This window comes from Cupressus sempervirens, chromosome 3 (assembly GCF_028749045.1).
Source record: "Cupressus sempervirens isolate cs-2001-9-10 chromosome 3, ASM2874904v1, whole genome shotgun sequence".
In the NCBI taxonomy this organism is placed as follows: domain Eukaryota; kingdom Viridiplantae; phylum Streptophyta; class Pinopsida; order Cupressales; family Cupressaceae; genus Cupressus; species Cupressus sempervirens.
The window spans coordinates 1014691245-1014697993 of record NC_143120.1 but is presented as its reverse complement, the minus strand read 5'-3'; positions in this window follow the sequence as shown (position 1 = coordinate 1014697993).

The following is a 6749-nucleotide window of genomic DNA, read 5'->3' as shown; positions in this document are numbered from 1 at the left end:
TTGCTTCAAAGGTGAGTGGAGGCTTAACAAATTCAGGTTCCTTCTTTCCCTATCTTGTTCTCCTAGAGAATACTACAGTGGTTTGCTTTGTAGGTTTGGTGATAGTCACCTTACCTTTCTTTCGTTGAGGTTCTTCTTCTTCTTCTTTTTCTTCATCTTCTCCTCTCCCTTCTGTTATCATGAGAGGTCCAGTATCAGCTTTTAGCTTTTCTATTTTTCTCCTGCCTTTGGAGATTGCTTGAGGAAGCTTGATTTCAAGCTCTATTCTAACCTTTGCCTCTTCATAGGTTTTGAATGCAGGCAACTTGGGATCCACTAGTTCATTTACCAGTGCCTCAATGATATCTCTGGCATCATCAATATTTAGCTCATAGGGCAATGGTTTTACCCATGCCACTCGGGGTTTGACTGCCTGGATGTAGACTCTGTCACAGTCAACCATGAAATAGACATCATCCTTATACTCTTCAACAAGTTTCAGAGGTATCCTGAACCTGTTTTTCATCCTTTCCTTGAAATCTTCAAAATAATTATCCATCACCTTATCAAAATTCATACCCATTTCTGCTATGAATTCGTTTATTTGATACAAAATTGGAGTATCTTTCCTCCATACAACTACATCCTTAGATGGAAAGAATTTTTGTACATAGAAAAATAAACAAACTAGCAAAGAACCAAATTTACAAGGGTTTGTCTTTGCAGTCCTTATGCTATTCATGTTTTTATTCAATTGTTTTAATAGCACATCAGCTAGGTCAAACTCCATATTTTTCTTTACAATTTTATATGCCAAATCTACAGCCTCATAGGGTACACTATTCAGCCTACTAGAACTATACAGTTTGTATGCAAAACACAAATACCAAATTTTAGTTCTATATCTGAAACATTGTTGAGCTTTAAGCCTCTACCATCCCATTCGGCTTGGGTTAATTTTTGAAGTTCATCTCGACCTAGGGCTTTGGTGGTTTTGGCTTTGGTCAACATTGGTAAACTCGTGATCTTATGGATCATCTTCTTTGTTAGAGGATGGGTTGCTCTAACCACAATTGTCCATTATGCACACAACTTAAGATATACCTCACCCATTTCACTTGGAAATTTCTTGGCAGATGCGGGATATGGGTTAAACCTTTGGTTTCCAAATGTTTAAACTCAGGTTTTAGGGTTCCATCCACACATAACTCGGCTAGGGTACTATCCATATCTAGTGTCCCTATTTCTTGCATAGTACATTTGAAATGAGTACGAATATCATTGATAAGAAGTACCTTTGGAGGGATCTGCAATAGAGCTCCATGCGGGTCGATTGATTCAACGATGGCAGGAACAATTTTGAAATTGGGTGCCTCCCATTCGACTCCCTTCACAATAATTTTAGAACCTCTCTTTGCCTTACTACCACTAGTGCTTGCGGATGCCATTGCTGCTCAGTGAGAGAACAATTTCGTAACACAAATTCTTTGCTGAAAAATTGTCTCAAATCACTTGAACTCACTTGGATGCACTTAAAAATATATTTGCTCTGTGAACACTGAATTCATGGTGAAGAATGAGATCAAATTTTGCCTTTTTGATCGAAATCTTGTCATTAATGCTCGAGTACGAAGGTAGCTGAGAATTAGGGTTTTATAAATAGTCACCGACTTACTTGGTAAACCTTGCAACTCGATGAACACACAAAACCTTACTTATTTTCCTGACCAAGCTCGGTAAAGTCTGAAAACCAACCTTACTCAGTAGATGCAACACTGTGAATTATGATTTGTATCTGCAATACTAATTTATCATTTCCACTCCTTCTTTCTAGAACTGCTTAGGATATGGCTTGAAGATGCAGTCCCTTATCCTTCTTGATAAGTCTAATTAGGAATGGTGGAGTCACCCATTCTTAGAGTGACATTTCCATCATTTGAATTTTCTTGCTCGGTAGAGTTAGGAATCCACTGTTGTTTCATTTGCTTTCAAATATTATTAGCTCTAGTTTTCTTTTCATCTTCAACCTTTCCTATATTCATGAAATTCTTGGCTATATGACCAAGTTCAATGCAAGTATAGCATCTTATGGTTGTATCTTTCTTCCTTAGGTGATGCCTTCTATAGTTTGTTCCTATGTCTCCATATTCTCCACAATAGTGACATCTACACCAAGTATTGTAATCCCAACCAAATATTGCTTTGACAATTTGTTCTACTGGATTGAATGATTTTGATCTACATTCAGATGCCTTGTGTCCTTGTTTCTTGCATTTGTGACATTTTCCTTCAAACTTTGGTTTCTCCTTGCATTTATTGGCTTTGTGACCATGCTGATTGCAATTGAAACATTTTCCATTGAATTTACCTTTACCATTACTCCAACATTTGTTAGATGTATGACCTATCTTGCCACAATGATTACAAGTGGGTCTTTGATTCCTTTGGGTACCTTGTTGAGAAGATTCACCTTCTTCCTTGTATCCAAGACCAGCTTTACCTTTTTGCTTATAAAAATTCTGCTCATTTTGCTGATTCAATTGATTCATGTCTGCTTGAGATTTCATCATCCTTTCATTGAATTTTTTTTCAATATTTAGATCATTTTCCAAGCTTTCATTGATTTGTCTCTCAGTTCTTAAGTCATTCTGTAGACTTTCATTTTGTGCTTTGAGAATCCTGATTTCTTCATTTGCATTGGATAGTTGATCTGCTAGATCTTCATGTTCAAGGGATTGATTTTGAGTTTCATGACTTCTATCTTCCAATTCTTCTTGTGCTTTGTTTCTTTGTTCCAAAACTTCACATAGCCTAATTGGTTGTATTTCTTGCTCTCTTTTAAACTTTCTTACCTCTTGTTGCAGAGATCCATTCTTTTCTAGAAGTTCTTTGATTGCTTTGTCAACTTCTTCTGTATTACTTGATGGTAACAAATCTTCAATCCTTTCTTCAACATAAAAATGGTCATTTATTTGTCTTGCAAGTTCCTTTCTTCTTTTTAGGGATTGAGAAAGATGTTCCTTTGCTTCTTTGAGTTGAACCATGGCCATCTCCAAATCTAGCTTCTCATTCTCAATAGTTTTGTCAAGTCTGAATATCTCCATTGTCCTTGATCTTTGCTCAAGCTGTCAAGCTCTGTCCTGAGAACCACAAAGCTTTGATACCAATTGTTGGAAATATTAGGACTAACAAGGTTACTGAGAGGGGAGGGGTGAATCAATAATGTTTAAAATTTAAACCAATTCAACATAATAACAAATTCACCATTCATTCATCTACTTTACTGTATGCATGAAAAGATTAACACACTCATTTGGTGACCCAGAAACCTTTCAATTTGAAAGTAAAACTAGGGTGGGGATGATGCCCACAAAACTTCAATATTGTAGTATAAATTTGGTTGGTTAAGGCTTACAATGATCACTTCTGGTGATCTGCCCTGTTAGGAGCAAGTAGGACTACTAGATCCACCTTGTTAGAGGATTTACAAACATACAATGAAGTATGCACTCTGTTAGGAGATTTACAAAATATTGTTAAGTCTACCCTGTTAAAGGATTTACAAAACTGATTCACATGTTAGGATGAAGCAGTGGATCTGCTTGCAACTGGTTTGCTTATTAGATCTTATGTACTGATCGCTTGATGTGATGGATATATCTTTGCTACTCCTTGATAACCTTGCTGAATACTCTACTGCTGATTCTCTTTCAATTCGCTCTTACTTCACTGTTACTTATCTTCATTCTTTTTTTTTTAAATTATTATTATATTGCAAATGGCACAATACATTACGCATATACCATTCCAATATTTATAGCAACAAGATCGGCCAAACACAAGTGGAAAAAACATTACTGAGTCGGCCAGATAGTAGAAAACTCAGGTTCCTCAAACTCACTCGGTGAGCTTTTGACACTCGACATCCACTACATTACACGGCATCATCATGCACTCGGTAGAGGTAGGGGCTTGGTCCATACTAATCACTCTGAGTAGCTTGGAACTTGGTAACCACTGGTGACTCAGTAAACATTGTGTCACTCGGTAGAAACTAACTCCTTCGATTCACTTGGTAAGAACTGAATACTTCTTTTACTTTTCTGTCTTGGTAACTACTAAAACCTTCGTTTACCTTTCTGACTCGGCAAACACTAAAACCTTTGTTTACCTTTCTAACTCGGTAAACAGTAAAACCTTCGTTTACCTTCCTGACTCGGTAAACACTAAAGCCTTCGTTTACCTTCCTGACTCAGTAAACACTAAAACCTTCGTTTACCTTCCCGACTCAATAAACACTAAAACCTTCGTTTACCTTCCTGACTCGATAAACACTAAAACCTTTGTTTAACTTTCTGACTTAGTAAACACTGCTGAACATACTTGGTAACCAATGAATGCTCGGTATGAATTGTAAATTGAGTGATGAACTCAGTAAGCATTCAGAATCAAATAAGTGTTGTAACTAATGACAAATGTATCATTATTCCAACAAATTCAACCTAACTTAGGGTTTGGTGGTCTTTTCTTTGTTTAGCATTGGCAGTCTAATGATTCTATGAATCATTTTCCTTTTAATCTGGATGGGTTGGTCCAACCATGATTTCCCATTGAGAACATGGCTTAGGATAACTCTAATCTATTTGACTTAAAAATCCCTTGGCATATGTGAAATATGCATCAAACCCTTAGTTTCCAAATGTTGATGTTCAAGCCTCAATACACCATGCACACATAATTTATTGAATACCCCATTCTTCTCTAGAGTACCAAGATCCTAAATAGAATAGTGGTAAAATCAATAGATATCGATGATGAGTAATACCTTGGGCAGAATTTGAGACTATGCACCAGCTAGGTTGAAAGCCTCTATAATCGCTAGACTCAACATGAATGTAAGTGCCTTGCAGTTGACTCCTTAGACTAACATTTTAGAACCTTTCTTGACTTTACTACTTAATGATGCCATGCTTAGTAGGGTTTTTGAAAATGCAAAAAATCTTCAACAAAAACCACTCAAATTTCTTAAGGGCTCTAAATTTGTAGTGAAATAATGCATTTGATTTATGTCCATTTAAAAAATTTCCTCTTTTCAATTTTCATTAATACTTCATATGTATACTCGCTCAATGATAGTCTATCCTCCACTTAGTTTATCTTTTATTGCTTGGGAGACATTCATAGCTCAGTAGAGTCACCAACAACTCAACATCTTCATCCAATGTTCTAATGTATCCTGACCTTGCTCAGTAAGGTCTTGAATTTACCATCATCACTTGGTAATCCTTGTGCATCTTGAATGAAGATTGGATCATTCTGCTTGCTAGCTAGAATTGATGTTAGATGACCTCTTCTAAATCACAATTCTAGTAATCTCTGTAGGAAACTAGGTTGAAATTATTGTGCCACCCAACTCATTGATTTGGATGTCATTCACTTCATGATTTTGGGTTCCATTCTCTAGAGATTTTGGTACCCATTGCTGCTTGGTTTGTTTTATAATATTGTTAGCTTTATCCTTCTTTTTATCTTCAATCCTTCTTGTGTTCATGCAGTTCTTGGCAAGATGTCCAAGTTCTATCCAAATAAAACATGTTTTTATATTATCTCTTTTCCTCAGATAATGCTTCACATAGTTTTCTTCAATGTGTTCAAATTCACCACAATAGTGACACGTACACCATGTGTTGTAATCCCATCCAAATATTGGTTTCATAGTTTTTCTATTAGGTTCCTATTTTTTGTTTTTTGCTTTGAAGATTTGTGTCATTGTTTCTTCAAATTGTAACATTTTCCTTCTATTGGTTTGATTTTTCACAATGCAGAAATTATGTAAAGTCTTAGTGAAAAATCATTTGAGTTTTAAAAAACCTTGCAAATTAGGATTTTGTTCCTTGTATTTTTCAAACCCTTAGATTGCTTGTGACATTTTCCTTTTGTTGGTCTGATTTTTCACAATGCAAAAATAGTGTAAAATCTTAGTGAAAAATTATTTGAGTTTTAAAAAACCTTGCAAATTAGGGTTTTGTTCCTTGTATTTTTCAAGCCCTTAGATTGCCCTAGTTTTAAAAACCCTCAAAATATTTTCAGAAAAATGTTTTTAAATGGTATAGTATTTTACCCAAGGAAGGGCTTGCACAAGCATGATTTTATTATAATTATTGGTTTAAACCTTACATGGCCATGCTTGACTTGCAAATTGTTTAATTATTCTATTAGGAAATACCTCTGATGACACAAAGTTTTATAATTATTGATCTTGTTTAGATCAACGGGTATTGCATGCCTGCAATTTTGAGATGCAAGGTTTTTAAATAATGGGGGCATGCGACTTGGTGACACGTAGCCCTTGCCTTTCTAAAATTCCAGTGAACCATAAAAGGAGTCAGGAGTTGTTAGAAACTTTTGCAAGTCTATCACTACCTTTCGTGCACATTTTGGATTTCCTGCGATATCATTGGTTGAGTTACCAATAGATATATGCCTTTATCACCAAGAAGTGTCAACCATTGATTTCATTTGAATCAAGGGCTAGCACTTTCCCGCAAGAAGGAGATGCTTATCAGATAAATAATGCAGGGAAGCAAAAATTGGACAAGTGGCACAGTCTGACAAGATGAGCTCGCCATTCTCAAGGATGATGTTGAGATGTCCTTCGTGGCAAGTGTCAGACAAGTTGGAATGGATGGAGGTATTTTATTCATCACTTCAGCTAGCGTGGTATTGGAAACTCATGATTTTATAACCGTTGATCTGTCAAAGATCAAAGG